The sequence below is a fragment of the Podarcis tiliguerta genome, assembly GCF_965153285.1.
Source record: "Podarcis tiliguerta genome assembly, chromosome: 12".
Classification (NCBI taxonomy): domain Eukaryota; kingdom Metazoa; phylum Chordata; class Lepidosauria; order Squamata; family Lacertidae; genus Podarcis; species Podarcis tiliguerta.
The window spans coordinates 14,035,679-14,051,996 of record NC_139545.1 but is presented as its reverse complement, the minus strand read 5'-3'; the positions used below and the strand labels follow the sequence as shown (position 1 = coordinate 14,051,996).

General features: G+C 45.4%; 1 protein-coding gene across 4 annotated transcripts in view; it reads right to left on the bottom strand.

Annotated features, from left to right (window-relative positions):
• CPNE4 (copine 4) overlaps positions 1-15,562 on the bottom strand; it is a 199,372-nt gene extending 183,810 nt beyond the window's left edge. The window contains exons 1-2 of one of the 4 annotated variants that reach the window (XM_083404982.1): positions 15,425-15,560; positions 9,775-9,984 (exon numbers count right to left, since the gene is read on the bottom strand). The gene's annotated coding sequence lies outside the window, so the exon portion shown is untranslated. Of the gene's footprint in view, positions 1-9,774; positions 10,110-15,385 lie in introns of those variants that run through there. The other 3 variants (XM_083404983.1, XM_083404984.1, XM_083404985.1) reach the window with 3 other exon arrangements.
• Between the last annotated feature and the right edge of the window lie 756 nt (positions 15,563-16,318).

Here is a 16,318-nt window from a genome sequence, read left to right as displayed (position 1 = left end):
GCCAGCAGGTACTGCAGTAGAAACTCTGCCTCCGTCCAACAGCTGTTGAGCAGAGGTCCGTTCTGCAGCTTTCCTTAAAACTGAGCAGCCAATCCACTTGCTGAGCCTCGCTCGTCTCTGCAGAATCACCTGGACCCTGCAGAACAGCTGTGAAGGGATAGAGGCAATCCTGGGGACGGAGTGATGCTTGTGGAACATTGCCTGCACCCTGCAGGATCTTGACCAGTGGACACCCCTGCACAAAACATGATTTTCTGGGTGTCCAGATTTGTACATGGTTTTTTTTCTGGAAGCAAATAAAATGGAAACTACACCTGTGTTTTATTCTGTTTGGCTTCCAGAAGTGGCTTTTGTATCATATGATAGCTCATTTGTGTTGAAATGAATACTCAACAGCCAGTCCAGTCAGATTTTGTATGTGGAATTTTTGACCATTAAACCATCCCCATAATCTTTGAATTTTTGGCTTTACTAGTGTCCTTGCCATCCTTCCGGTCACATCCCAACTGAATTTAAAAACCAACAGAACATGCCATCTACTCTGGGTCTTTTTCAAGTGGCAGGAATACACGGGCATGAAAAAAATTTAAAACTGTCAATCACCAAATCAGGATTACTACAAATACCTAAAACATAAATTACTTCCAGTGTGACACCAGACACATGTACATGGCCATTTTAAGTATGAGACAAAAAAAATTGTAATGAAATGTTGCAATTTAAAATATTTTTTTTATTTATTAATTTTTTATACCACCTTATACCTGTAGATCTCAGGGTATGTCTGGTTAAGTGAGTGGGATAGGCTGCAATCCTAACCACACTTACCTGGAAGTAAGTTCCATTGAACTGAAAAGAACTTACTTCAGAGTAGATATGGCTGAAATTACAACCATGGACTGTTTTATAATGAACCGTTAGTCTGTTCATTAACTTTGTCTTTAAGTTACCATAAGGCTCTCAATTGTTTTTTCCTACAAAAGACTGGAAATTCACTAACTTTGAAAGAGAACACACAGGAAAATTACTGATATATAAATATATGCTGATGTGGCTGAGATATGCATATCTATTGTGTGCTATGATATATGAAAAAGTACATATTTCCACATTTGTGGATTATGAAGTGGAATAAAGACTTACGCAACTTAAATCAATTGTAGCAGAATGCAAAATGCCAGATGAAGGTGTGAATTAATGTTGGAACAGATTGTTCACAAATCGCTACTCCTATACTATGTAACCCGGGAGTAAGAACTCAATGGGACTCACCTCTGAATAGTCATGCATATGATTGCACTGTGTAATTCTAGCAAATGTGTTCTGGGTTGCAACCTTAAGAAAACGCCTTACCAATAGCCTCTAGCCAATCTCCCATATAATCCAATGCTTCTGAGATGAACTTTAAATGTGCTCCAAAGAGCCCCAGACAAAGGTCTTAATATTTGCTTCATTGAATTCCTATAGTTTTCCCTTTTTCTAATTTAAGACTAAACAATGGGGGGGGGGAGGGCATACTGAAAATCGGGGAGAAAGATCAAACCAGAGACGTGGAAGGCGATAGTGATGTGCACTTCTAATTACATCTAAAAGAGCAACAGATCTATCAGTAGATATTGTCTACTTTGGCTGTACATCTGACCTAAACAAGATGACCATGATCGAACACCAAGTAATCCATGGTTACATGTACTGCACTCACTGGACTTGAACATCAACTTGCATTTAGATTGTGGCCACTGTGGAAATAGTTCCATAGATTTCAAAGTTCCCATTGCTATAATGTGTTCAGAATACATTTTCAATCAGGATCAATAGGTTGGAGCCTAAGGAAATTTGAGGCTCATCCAGATTGCCTTTGGCACCACATTTCTAGGCACAGGTCTGAGCTTTAAAGCTCTGTGACTGGGCATTTGGGGTGGTTTGTTGTTGTTTTCCACAGTGTTTTCCCTTGGGAAACCCGCAACAGAGTTTTCTGAAGACTGCCATTTGCTTTGATTCAGCAGTAAAATGCTGGTTTCCCCAGGAAAACGTGGTGCAAAAAGGAAGTATGGTGCAAAAGGAAGTCTGGATGAGCCCTTAAAGAAGTTTTCAGAAGGAAACTTTCCTGTCCTCTCCGCTACAACCCCCTGGAAAACATCTCTGTATAATTAAGGGGCCCTCCTGAGCTATGTGGGATAGGCAACAGGGGAGGAGGAAACAGAAAACTTTCCTTCCATGAATGAAAAATTAATTTATCTGAGAATCCAAGTCATAGAAACGTAAGAAACAATCTTATACCAAGGTAGACAGATCATCTATCAAGCATGGTATTGTCTACACTGACCCTTTCCTAAGCAAGCAGATGTATTACTTCTATGAGATGGCAAAGGTTCTGCTACATTCATGCAACCAGTTGGTAGGCTCTAGACTTTAAAAACGTAACCCCCTACAATGACTTAAACTTTTCTGCAACAGTTCAGTGGGGCATCTCAAAAAGAGATGCTCTCACACAAAGTTATTTAATCAGGTTTAAAGCCAGGTACATAGCAAATGACAAATTGCAATCTTAGGATCCATATATAGGCAGTGCTCCCAGCTGGTTTTAATATCAAATCTGCCTTATAAAGATTAACCAAGTGCCCAGACTAGCCCCAGTTCATCAATGGAAAATAATGGATATGAATTATTTTGAGGCAGTCTCATCAAAGCTGTGCAAAATCACAAGACATGCTTTAAAAAGAGCATCGTGAACTCGTATTTTGTTTTATCTACCATGCCTAAAATTAATCAGGGAGTTTAAACATTTCTTGGAGAAAAATTAACAAAATCACCACATTGTCTAGCTGTATGTTTATGTTTACACAGCCCCAAAGCAAATGTGGAACTAATCATGAAGGATCACATATGCAGAAAAACTGGAATGCAAAGCTAATTTTAATCAACAGAAAATTGACTGTTTAAAAGGAAACTCTGTTTCTGGAACTAGATGCTGCCAATAGCTCACTTTACCGTGTCGTAAGTGACGACACTGGAAGAAGTTGCCAGAGAGAAAAATTAAAGGAAGGTGGAAACAAGATAAGGAACAGAGACAAGAGAAGAATCAAGCAAGTCATGTAATTGGATTGCACCAATATACCTGAAAGGGACACGGGTGGCACTATGGGTAAAACCTCAGCGCCTAGAGCTTGCCGATCGCATGGTCGGCGGTTCGAATCCCCACGGCGGGGTGTGCTCCCGTCGTTAGGTCCCAGCGCCTGCCAACCTAGCAGTTCGAAAGCACCTCCGGTTGCAAGTAGATAAATAGGGACCGCTTACCAGCGGGAAGGTAAACGGCGTTCCGTGTGCTGCGCTGGCTTGCCAGATGCAGTTTGTCATGCTGGCCACGTGACCCGGAAGTGTCTGCGGACAGCGCTGGCTCCCGGCCTATAGAGCGAGATGAGCGCACAACCCTAGAGTCTGGCAAGACTGGCCTGTACGGGCAGGGGTACCTTTACCTTTACCTAATATACCTGAAAAGGAGATGAAGGGCCCATAGCTGTCAATGTTTCCCTTTTTTAAAGGGAATTTCCCTTATTCCGAATAGGATTCCTTGCAAGAAAAGGGAAAAGTTGACAGCTATGGAAGGGCCAGCTGTCAGTTACAAACAGTGACATTTATTTAACATAACTGTAGATGGCTAATGGATATTGTTGGTCAAATTCTGGCTTAGTAAGCCAGGGTACATGGAAGCTTTGTGCAAACGGCTTTGTTCTTCCCTTTGTATAAGCAGAAAAACAACTCAGGAAGTCACAGTTAACTATAGTTCCCAGTAGGTGCAAACTTGCAGGCTTCCCAAAGCCATGCGGTTAGTCACTGTGAGATCAGGATGCTGAAGCAGGAAGATGCTTGTACAAAATCAGACTGTTGGTTCATCTAGCTCGGTATAGTCTACACTGAAGTACAGCAGCACTCCAGGGTTCCAGACAAGGAGTCTTCCCGAGTCCGACTTAGAGATGCCTGGGACCAAATGCAGATGCTCTATCACTGAGTTACAGCCCTGTTTACTAGATGAGCTTTTGGTTCTTTAACCAGGAACTATTGTTAATGGCTTCCAAATCCTGGATGTTCAGAAGTTTTTATAATTGCAGTTCTTGGACTGCATGTAATGGGAAACTTCCTTCCTTCCTTCCTGAGGCTGAATGCAGGAGTAAAAGGTAAAGGTAAAGGGTCATAACTAGTGAAGAGTTGGAAAGCATCATCCTGCATCAACAGGGGCTGATCCAATACGAGGTAGCACCTTACCCAACAAGGATCTATGGGACCAAAAGAGCAACAAAAGGATGTGACTGAATCAGAGGATAACAACTTTATTGCCTCCATCCAAAAACTGATCTACCCCATCTCTGACACAGTCAGTTCCTGATGAATTACAATAGGTGTGACCAAGCTGTGGTCTTCCAGATGTTTCTCTCCCATCAGATCTACCAGCACAGCTAATGGTTCGGGGATGATGAAAGTTGTAGCCCACAAAACATGGAGGCTACACATTGGCACATTGGCAATCCCCAACTGAGAAAACCACAAGAAAACTAAAGGCACACCCTGTGGATACTATCCATGTTTGGAAATACTTTCTCAAGAGAGAGACTTGCGCCTGACTTCTTTATATGCCACTATTGGCACACTGGTTGGAAATAAGTTCACAGGGTTTACTCCCGGATAAGTGCATATAGGATTGCAAAACTGCACCAATGCATGCAATAAGATTTACTTCAACAGGAGCCTGCATAGGATCGCCTTCCACATATTTCAGTGGAACTAGCTCTGACAAAAGAGTGAAAGCCACAGGCTTATGTGGAAGTAAAGCCTATTTCGTTCAACAGAGTTGCACCACAATCCTACGCACACATCCTACCCTGGGAGTAAGTTCAGTGGAGTTGTTGGGGTGGTTGAGCGGGCCCAAACCTCAGGTCTGAACCCTGGGTCTCCTTTCCCTTCTTCTCTTACCCTACTTGTTAAACTTTTCTAAAACAAAAAACTTTGCTTACAAGGTGGCTGAGCATGATGCCAAAGATTGCTACCAGTCACCTGCCATCTGAATATTCCTAGAGACAAATTTGTGTATTAACTCTGTTCCCCGAGTCTTTTTCGGTGCCTAGCAATGCCCATGGGGTAAGTTTAATGGAACTTAGAGGGGCTCAGCCCTGAGCACACACATACTGCAGTGTTTCACGTTCAGTAAGTGTCATTGGAATTGCAATATTAGAACCCCAAGCGGCAAGGCCAAACTTATTAAGGTAAATGTAAAGGGACCCCTGACCATTAGGTCCAGTCGTGGACGACTCTGGGGTTGCGGCGCTCATCTCGCTTTATTGGCCAAGGGAGCCGGCATACAGCTTCCGGGTCATGTGGCCAGCATCACTAAGCCGCTTCTGGCGAACCAGAGCAGCGGACGGAAACGCCGTTTACCTTCCTGCCGGAGCGGTACCTATTTATCTACTTGCACTTTGATGAGCTTTCGAACTGCTAGGTTGGCAGGAGCAGGGACTGAGCAATGGGAGCTCACCCCGTCGCGGGGATTCGAACCGCCGACCTTCTGATCAGCAAGTCCTAGGCTCTGTCGTTTAACCCACAGTGCCACCCACGTCCCTTCCCAAACTTATTACTCCAATGCAAAATCCATTTGACTCTAGCAAGTGTCTGAAGAACTTCAGCCTTAGAATGGCAACCTTGAGCTGCAACTCTAAGCTTCTTATTCAGATGCAAAATTCATTAAAATGAATAGGGCATATGCTAAATAAATGTTTTTGGGGATTGGGGAAATATTCCTATTTTTCACAGCTGTGCTTGAAGTTGCAATCCTATCAAAGCCCCCTCCGCCCCCCGGGATTTTGGTCCAATTCAAATAGAACATCAAACACGTAAGGAAATCACACCTGCGAACCATCTCCAATACACACAGCATCTCTTTTAAACCAGGATTCTCAGATGCCAGTACGCATGCAGTGTTTGCATGCTAGCAGGGCACCCACAGAACTCTGGCATGCTAACAAGGAATGCTTCAGTGAAGTGACCTGGTTTACAATACAATCCTATGCAGACCTACTAAGAATAAATCCAGCTGCAAGGATAGTGAGTGTAGGTTGAGGAATCTGAACCACACACTGCCTGCCAAAAATGCATGGAACCATTTTTCTTACACACCCACATTAACCAGCCTTTTACATGCATATAGTCGTGTATGCCTAAGTAAACACACACAGGCTTTTTAATAATTGAGGCTCCGTACGCTTCACTTCTTTCAACATTTTTTATTTCCCATGTTTGATAGCTTTTGGTGTTGTTTCTAATTTATCTTATGCTTCCTTGTGCTGGTTTTCTGCTGGGCTAGGGGGCTCTACTGAAATTCTAGCTTTTCATATTGATGGTTTCTGTTTGATTGCAAGCATATTTTACTGATTAAATAAATAAATCGCCCATTAATGGGTGGCACATAAACGACTAAAAACATATCAAACTGGACAACATCCTTGTTTCTGAAACCGGTTTCAACTCTTGACAGTTGCTACCACATCCCCTGGCATTAAGTTCCAAAGAATGCTACATCCCATAAAACGGCTGTTCTTTCAAGTCCCTGCAAGCTTTTTGCATTAGGCAAATTCCTGGTCCGCTCTCCAGATCCTCAAGCAAAGCATCTACACCAGGGTTTCCCGAAGTTGGGTCTCCAGCTGTTTTTGGACTACAAGTCCCATCATCCCTAGCTAGCAGGACCAGTGGTCAAGGATGGTGGGAACTGTAGTCCAAAAACAGCTGGAGACCCCAAGTTCAGGAAGCCCTAATCTACACTACCCCAAAGCTTTGCTTCTGACCATTCTGACTGTACATCAAGTGGGTGGTGCCTTTAATGTGGCATATTTAATATATATTTGACGCAGAGTTTCCTTATGCAGTCTGAAAGTTCAAGTTACTTGGGAGAAATGCGTAGATAGGTGGTGTCAGCACTGGACGCAAGGAACACCATTTACCCTGCATTGCACTTATGTTCAAGAAAGCACAGCTCTGTCTTTTGCCAGTATACCAAGACCAACCACTGGCCCACCTAAGTTTGACACAGCAACTCTCCAAGGCACCAAAAACAAAACAAAAACCCTAGGAGTATTCTGAATAAGCCCTTCCCCTGTTTATAGGGCAGTATCTTTTGTTGATTTTGGTAAACAGCTCTTGCAGCTTTCAAAAATGCAACAAATTCAGTTCGAAAATACAACGCTCCACCCCACTTAAAAAAAAAATAGAAAGCCGAAATAAAAGAAATCTGAACATTGAATCTTAATAAAATTATGAACAGTTGTTTATGGGCATCCTTTCTTGTTGACACCAACTCAAGCCCAAAGGTCTTTTTCTGGGGTGGGACAACTGGCCATCTCCTTCTCTGCAGGCGAACAGAAGCCACCAATGTACCTCTACCATTGCAAAGCTGGGCTCAAATTCTCCATATCCCTCCCCAAACATTGGGCTGAAGGGTGAAACCCTGAAATTCGCTTTGGAATCCTTTCCCCCTCTTCAGGAAAGGAGAGGGAACCTTTTACGGCATTTTCATTCAGGTTATAATCCTATGCCTACTTACTTGAAAGGAAGCCCCATTGATCACAGTGGGACTTATCTCTGAGTAAAGATGCCTAGGATCAAGGTGCCCCAATCACAGACAAATTCAGGAGAGAAGTTGAGAGGGGGAGGGGACCCAAATGTACATCCTAGCCAATCCAGGTTTTCAAAAAAGAAGCCAATTTGAAAGCAACAAAAATGCGACTACTAAAGACAAGGTTGCAATGATCTCTGAGGGTAAATGTGCCTTAGAAATGTGAGCAATTTTACAGTCCTCTTTTTATTTAGTGGATTTGTTAGCCGCCTTTCAAAACACAGTATTTTCCCAAAGAGGTCTCCCAAAACCTATTCCTTCTTACTTTCTAATGATGCTTCCCCTTACTGCCATTGTTCCTGATACTATTTGTGACAAAATGCTCCTTCCTTACGTTTTCCCCAAACCACTAACAACTGCATATATCTTTTTTTCACGCACACACACTCGTTGCTTCTTTTGGGTTGTCCTGTGGTTATTATGCAAACGCAGCAAGTATTTTAGGTAGATAATCTGTGAACCAGCCCCAATATTATTGTTTATTAACACTGGTAACCCACTGGTAAAACTTAAGGTGGAAGAAGTGAACGCAGCAACAGATTTGAACCCAGATCTCACCCCAAGTTCCCGTTACTGCTCCTGTGCACCAAACTCCCATTTGCCTCTCAAAAAACTGCCCTGCACTGCCCAGAGAACAAGGCATTCAAATAGAAGCCATGCCAGTAAACACTTGGGGTTATATTAGGTCTGGAGAAATACTTATTGACACGTTATGCTGTATATTCTTTTTGTAAACGGTGGCTTCAGCCTGGGCTTTCTCATGAGAAAATGAAAGCGCAGTCTTAGGCATGCCTACTCAGAAAGCAGCCCTGCCAAGCTGAGGCTTAAGGAGCACAGGACTGCAGCTCAGGTATGAAGCATCACCAGATGATCAGAAATCACTGCTGAGCACAGGACAGCTGAAGGGAGTGAGGAAAGCTTTAATGCCAGGTGTCAGATTCTGAAACTCAACAGGGATATGACGTCCATCGGTGGGTACTTTGAGCCAAAAAAGAGAAGTTGTTGGTGAACTGGGTATGATGATGATGAAGACTGATCCACCCTTCACCCTAAGGTCCCAGGATGGGTTACAACATTAAAACGCAATTTTTAAAAAAACAGCTTAGAAGAATTTACAATTGCAGAAATAAGGTGGGTTTTAAAACTCTACACCTCAAGTGTCAAAAGTCAGGGTTAAGAAGTGCATTTTCAGCATTCACCAGAAGCTGTGCACCTCTGTGGGGAAGGAGCGCCACAACTTAGGGGGCTGCCACAGATACCCAAAGTAACCGGGAGAGAGAACGGAGCTGTGCAAGGATTTTGAAGCAGAGAAACCAGTACAGGAGATGATTATCTAACGTTTTGAAACAAAATGCCCATCGAGGGGTTTTCTTTTTATAGAGAATATTGTTTTTCAAGATATTCTTTACACTTAATAACTGAGATATATATATATACATACACTTATACCAGTAACTGCCACCGACAACAAGGCTGCTTCCTCTCTCAACTTCACCCAGATGGGGAATAAGTGCAAGGCAAAGAGTCTGCAGTAGCTGTGGGAGCCCATGCAGTGAGGGCAGCGCTGGGGGGAGAGAGACTCATGCTCTCGCCAACTTGGGTTGGGGTCCCTTTGCAAAGACATAAAAGGGATCCCGACGAATGGAGCCCAATCAGTGCCCTATTTCCCCCCAATAACCCGAACAGAGCACAACCAGCTTCCAATAACTCAGCTGGCCAGAGCATGTTGCTGCTAACACCAAGGTTGCAGGTTCGATCCCCGCATGGGACAGCTGCCTATTCCTGCATTTCAGGGGGTTGGGCTAGATGACCCCTAGGGTCCCTCCCCACTGGACAACTCTATGAAAAAAAGGGACCGTCTTGTTTCCCATGGCCTCGAAATCACAGCTCTTTGCCCAAGAGTCCGGGGTCCCCAACTTTCCCCCGGGAGAACCCAGTGACTGAGGGTCCTTCCGCACGGCGAGAAGCGCCGCGTAACGTGGGAACGCGGGTCTGGGAGGGAGAGAAAGAAAGAAACACACCCCAGAAACGGCTGGAGATGGAGAGAAAAAGTTAGCCAGCATGCCTTTTTGGAAGGTGGGATGCAAAGCGGAGCAGCCGAGGGGAAGCCGCCTTACCTGAGCAAGGGATCTGGAAGGAATGGAGCGCTCCGCGAACCGGCTCTTTCTCGCTCCCTCGCAGGACGGAGGGGCTCCTGCCGCGCTCTTAGCAAATCCTCGCTTGCAGCTAGCGGGGCGCTCAGGGAGCCGGTGGGGCGCTCGGGAGTTTCATCCCTCCAGGAAGCCGGGCTCCATCCCTCCGCGCTCTCGGGCTCCGCTCGCCTCTGACTGAGGAGGAGGAGAAGGGAGAGAGAGAGAGAGAGGCTGGGCTGGGCTGGGCGCGGGCGGAGAGGCAGCTCCGCGCAGCGAGAGACGCCCGCCTTCTGGAGCGCGCGCGGGCGCCTGGGCTGAAAAGGAGGCGGAGAAACCCCCCGCGCGCGCCCCCTGGAGGCATAGGGTAGGCACAGCGCCTCCCCTATATAATATAATATATAATATTTATATTAAGCTCTCCGGTGTGTTATTTCTCTCTCCCCACCCCCCCGCCCCGCACATTTTCTTTTCTTTTTTGCAAGCCGAAGACTCCCCGGGGGCCGTTTGCCTTAAGAATATACTGCCTGCTCAGTTAAAGTTCTTTCAAGTGTGTCAATTGCTAAGAGGCTCAGCGCGAAGCTAAGTGGAGCTAAAGAGAACGAGAAGATGTGTGTTCTGGTTTCCCAAATGAAGGATCAGGTAGAATCGTAGAGTTGGATCCCTGAGGATCCTTTAGTCTAGCCCAACCCCCTGCAATAGGCAGCTGTCCCAAACGGGGATCGAACCTGCAACCTTGGTGTTATCAGTGCCAGCTCTGAACCAACTGAGATGTGCAAAAGGTACTGTTTGTCCAAAAACCTCCTGGCGTTTTATGGGACTGAGAGTTTTTATGAGGACGCTTTTATTTTCACCCCTCCTCTAGCTCGGGGCTGGTTATAGCCCTGAGGGGGTGGGCAACCGTGGCCCTCTGTCTCATTTTGTGTGGCCCTCGGCCAGATTTCATGGGGGTGGCAAGGAAGGGGAAAGGGGAGGGGAAAGGTGGCAGGGAAATAGAGGTGACAGAGAGAGAGAGAGAGAGAGAGAGAGAGATGTGTGTGTAAGAGGGAGGGAGTGACAGAATAGAGAAAAAGGGGCTCGCCCCATTGCCTTTGTGAGGCCTCTGGCAAAGCACCTCCAAAGGATTATGCCCCCCCCAACAGAAAAAAAGGCTGCCTATGGAGGGGCTTCAGTCCTAGTCCTGGAAGAAATCTGAAATCCTCTGCACCTTTGCCAAACATTTGAATCAGTGTTAGGAGCCGTGAGGCAACATGCCACAATGTGGGAGCTCCTGGAGTCAAGGAATAGTCTTAAACCTATGAGCAGGGCCTACCATAAAACTTTTCTATCCCATGAGGTGACCAGCCCCAGGGGTGCCCTCCTCAGAACATTACTGCATGTTAATGTGCTGTGAAGGATATCGTGCCATGCTATGGCATTCCAAAGCATGGTTTGAGGTGTTGGAATTAAACTCTAGTTCCTATTAGCAGAGTAGGCAGAAGTCAGCCTTGGGTCATTTGACCCTTTAATTAGTTCTTCCCCGCCCCCCTCCTTCGCAAGACACTCTTTTAAAGTTTAAATAATGGATAACTTTTGCTCAGTGTGCTTGCAGTTGCAGATTAAATATACAATGGCAGTGGATGTTTCTTAAATTGCTAATACATCTGACATAGATCAAACTATTGCAGCATCTTGGCCAACTCTGAGGCAGACAGCACCACAACACAACATGCCTGCTGCTGTAATTGTTAAGACTGTTAACTAACTGCCATAACTGAACCAATTGCCACAACTGCCGCACAGTTCTTGCCATTAACCCTTTGCACATGCATTTTGGATGCTGACATCCCACATGAGGCGGGTGTGAGGAGCCCCAGGCCTGGCAGCTGAATCTGACTCTCCTGTCCTCTCCATCCTTCCCCTGGGACTCTCAACAGGCCATATCCCTCACTAGTCTCAAGCACTTCTGCTCAGCTGGGATGCCCTCATGTCTTTTGCCTGTCAAGATAGAGGTGTGTGTGTGTGTGTTGTGTGGCCTCATGTCCAAAGAAATGGTCACCCCTTTTGGTCTCTGGCCAAATATCGTTAAATTTGCCCATGGCAAGTCTATGTTTATATGTTTATTTTCCCCCATGTGTCGCAAGTTTGTACATAACAGTGTTAGGAACATAGGGAACTGCCTTATACCCTGTCCAAACATTGATCCATCTAGCACAGTATTGCCTGCACTACGTTGCAATCTCTTTAGGGTTTCCAACAGGAGACGTTCCCAGGCCTGCCAGGGAGATGCTGGAGATTTGAACCCAGAACCTTCTGCATGAAATGCAAATACTTTCCCACTGAGCTGTGGATGGGACCTCACATGTGCCACCTCACATACGAGGATGGCAGAAAGGTAATATACAAATGTTGGTGCATTTGTACATCCATTTGCAATGAATAAATGGTTTGATATCCCTTAATGGTGCAGCCTCACCCTACCTTGTGGTGGACCCTCGCCCTGCCTGGGTCTGCCTAGGCAAACCGCCACTCTCCCTGGATCTGTGTAACCAGTGGCGTAGCGTGGGTTGTCAGCACCCGGGGCAAGGCAAGTAATTTGCGCCCCCCCCCGCTGCACTGCCCCTCCCCCAGATAGTCCCTCGCTCTCTCTCCACACCGCTCCGCTCCGCACCGCACGCCTGGCACCCTCCCCTCCACAGTGGGCGGCGACCCGGCGGCTCGGATCGGATTCGCACAGCCAGCACTGCAGTGAGAGAGAGTGAGTGAGCCAGGTAGGGGCAGAGAGCTGCGAGTGCGAGCGCGCCCCCCCCCCCCCGATGTTGTGCCTGGTGCGGCCGGGCCCCCCCCCCTGCACCCCCCACGCTACGCCACTGTGTGTAATAAAGGTTTACTGAGCCCAGAAATACGACCTGGCCCTGTCTTTGATGCACATCCACAAATAATATATTACTTGGGAAGCCAGTTCCTCATGGGAAGAGGGCATGAAGCCATGGTGAATATTACCCCCCCCCCCGGTGAATTCAAGCGGTTGGCAAACTGGCAAATCCTTGTCACGCAGGTGCAGAGCATGGACTTTGAGATGCATGAAGTGCAGGAAATAACCTGTGGTTGCTGTAGCTCACAGGATGATTGGTCACCAGAAGGCTTCCACAGTAAAAAGGGGGGTGTGGACATCCAGCAACAACATGTAATAGAGAGCCAGCCTTCCCTGCCAGCAAGCCCTCGCTCTCTAATGAGGATGTATTAACAACTGCCAGGATTTTATCTCACTTTATCTTATTGCTGGAAACACATTAAAGATTCGTCTTAGTGCAGATAGGCAGCGCATATGGAAATAATGCTTTTTCATTGAGCATGTGGCATGATTATTGAAAGTAGACTAAAACCCTCACGCAACCTCAAAGATGTACAAGACCCAATGAGCATCTGCAAAAAATAAACATAATCCCCTGCTGTAATTCTGAGTGAGATTTACATCTACCTGTAACATCTCTTCCTAATCATCGGTTTCCTGTGTATTTTCCCCTTACCTCCTTCCTGTACCCATTACTGTCAATGTACAAGGCGGTGTTGTCTTCCTAGTTCCTTATTTAGAACACCTACGGCGAAACAGCTTACAGTTTTAACCATTTCTGATCTTCAGCAGCAAAGTTCATTTTCACATCTTGGGTTTGTATACAAGATGTCAGAGGTTAATAATACTAGGGACATCAATTTCATCATAGTGCCCTAGGTTAGTCCTATCAGAGGAATATGGAATATGATGACTTAGGAATGCAAAAGAAAGAACAGATTTTCTTAATTTGCAGCGCAATCTTAGCCATGTCTACTCAGAAGCAAATCCTTTTGAATTCTATTGGAATTATTCCCAGTTCAGTGGAATTAGGATCCTATCATTGCAGCTCAAACACATTTAGCCAATGTTTGGTCTGTATATATAAGCCTAGGTTGTTCATCTTCCATAATTCCTTGTTGTGATTAGAGCATAGAATTGAGTTTCTGAATGTCACTGACATAATATGTGTCATAAAATCCTAAAATTGTAGAGTTGGAAGGGACCCCAAGGGTCATCTAGTCCAACCCCCTGCAGTGCAGGAATCTTTTGCCCAATGTGGGGCTCAAACCCACAACTGTGAGATTAAGAATCTCTTGCTCTTCCAACTGAGCTATCCCTTCAAGCAGTCCCAGCCTTCCTGGGTGTAGCAAATGCAACCTGTGAATGGGGTGATTTGGGGTATGTAGTGAGGACCAAAGATGGCTCAGTAGGTAGAGCAGGAGACTCTGAATCTCAGGGTTGTGGGTTCGAATCCCATGTTGGGCAAAAAGATTCCTGCATTGCAGGGGGTTGGACTAGATGATCCTCGGGTCCCTTCCAACTGTATGATTATCATTATCACATGCCAGCATACTGTATTTACACAGCCACCACATTCACAGAACTACCTGCCCAGAACTTCCTGGTTACAGTTGTTCACCAGGAAACAGCTTGAATGGATATCAAATGTATTGGGAGGATTGGCTCTTCCAGTTGTTGTTTTTTTAAAAAATACACTTCTGTCTCTCATGGTTTTGCAAGCATCTGTGCACCACAATTACCCTTTTATTTAAAAGAGGAATGCACATCTCGGCCGCTGAACTTCGCATAGGTTAGAGCCCATGGTCAATCCTTTGAAAAGTCCAGGACCCTGGAGAGCAACTGAGTACTGAGCCAATGGAACTGACTTAAGTCAAGTAAAAGGAGTTTCTGGTTCCCACACCCTTCCTGTCCCTTATTTGCATGCATCCCCCCCCCCCGCCTTCCACCATACCACAGCTTGACAAAGAACAAAAAGCAGCTCCAGAGGTATAAGGGCAAATATCAGGTTAAGGTTTAAGCATGCTGCAAACTGAGTAGGTTATTCAATCAAACATGTATATCACCAATGCATGTTAGGTGTTGCTTCCTCCACTTCTTCCATGCCTATATACTTTGTTTTTTTGCCCTTTTTCAAACGGTATAATCTTGTATTTCTAAGAAGTTGCTTAGTCACATTCACCATGCCCTTGCATCAGGCGGGGGCTCCGGTGGGAGTGTGGGCTGAATTCTGGCTTGGGGGACCAAACTGTTTGTCTTTACACAAGAACCCCAAGAACTACCAATGAGTGCCAGGTACAAAAGTTATACAGTTCATATTAAAGAGCAGGGCACCTCTGAGCACATTCTGAGCCTAGAGATTTGTTTTCTGTGTAAGATCAGAACTCACAGTGCTTTCATATAAAAGTCCGTCCCTGGTTAACTTCCTTCATTTAAGCTGCCCAATTTAAACAGGAAAAGTTGTTTTGCTATCATTACTGTTGCTGATCTCTCACCCCAGAAATTGACTATAGAGAATACAAATCTATCTTCTACCAACCACTAATCTAGTGCATATTGTTCCAGAAAAATACTGGGGGGAAATTATAGACAAACACAATGTGCTTCATGTTAAGTACAGGATCATCATTTAACTGCTCCAAGAGGAATATTTTTAAAGCATGTTTCCTGTCTTTGCTTGTCTCATAAACCAGCCTGGGGGTGGGGGTGGCAGAGCCACAGAGCCTAGACATTATTATGTATAGAAGAAACAGCCTTGAATTTCACCCTGTGGTTATTTATATATCACTCTGATATGCTTCTCACCAGTTCGACTCTTTGCTCGATTTAACTGCTACGTCTCCATCCAGCACTGCTGAAGAGATCAGGTTTTCCTCCCCACCAATAGGATGTTCAGCTGTTCCAAGGAAGAAAGGCAGAGGAACCAAAAATACCATCTTCTTCCTGTGGGTGGCATCAAAATATCTTTAGTATACAAAAGGTTTGTTCCGAAAGAGAGACAGAAAGCGGAGAGAGAGAGAAGGATTATTTGGGAGAGAAAGGTTTCTATTTTTGCCAGTGTTCTCACATGACTTTTAAAAAATAAATAAAGAAGTCATTTAAATTAACACAACAATTTTAAATAAACCAGTGCCACAATACTACAAGTATTAAGACTATCACCTTTAGTCACATACTATGTAAGTGATGGGGAACTTCAGGCGGAGGGGCCAAATGTGGCCCTCAACTCCTCCCGGTCTGGCCCTTGAGACTCTCCATTGGCAACCCCCTTCACTGGCCATGCTTTGATAATGCTTCTGGAGAGTAGAGAGGGGTCTGTGGATGTGTGTAGAAACCAGCCTACTGTACAAAGCTAAAACTTACATTTGCTCTACCCACATATGTCTCTGCTCCTTGCCCACCGCTGGGATGTGGGGCCCCAGGAAATCCCCTAGAAGGGAATGTGGCCCTCAGGTGGGAAAAGCTTCTGTTTCCCCGTGCTATGCAGATTTTGCAAGCAGAAGTACCCAATGGCAATGGCCATTGCAATGCACTGGTTCCATCTGAATGCATTGGGTGTTCTCAGGGATCATCTCTACATCAGCATAATTGCTTACACGGTGGTTTTTAGGGGACAACTACAAAGGGGTAGTTTTTAGGGACTAGCTTCAAATGGTTGAACCCATTGTGAATGCATTGAACCTCAGCTGTCTGCCAGCT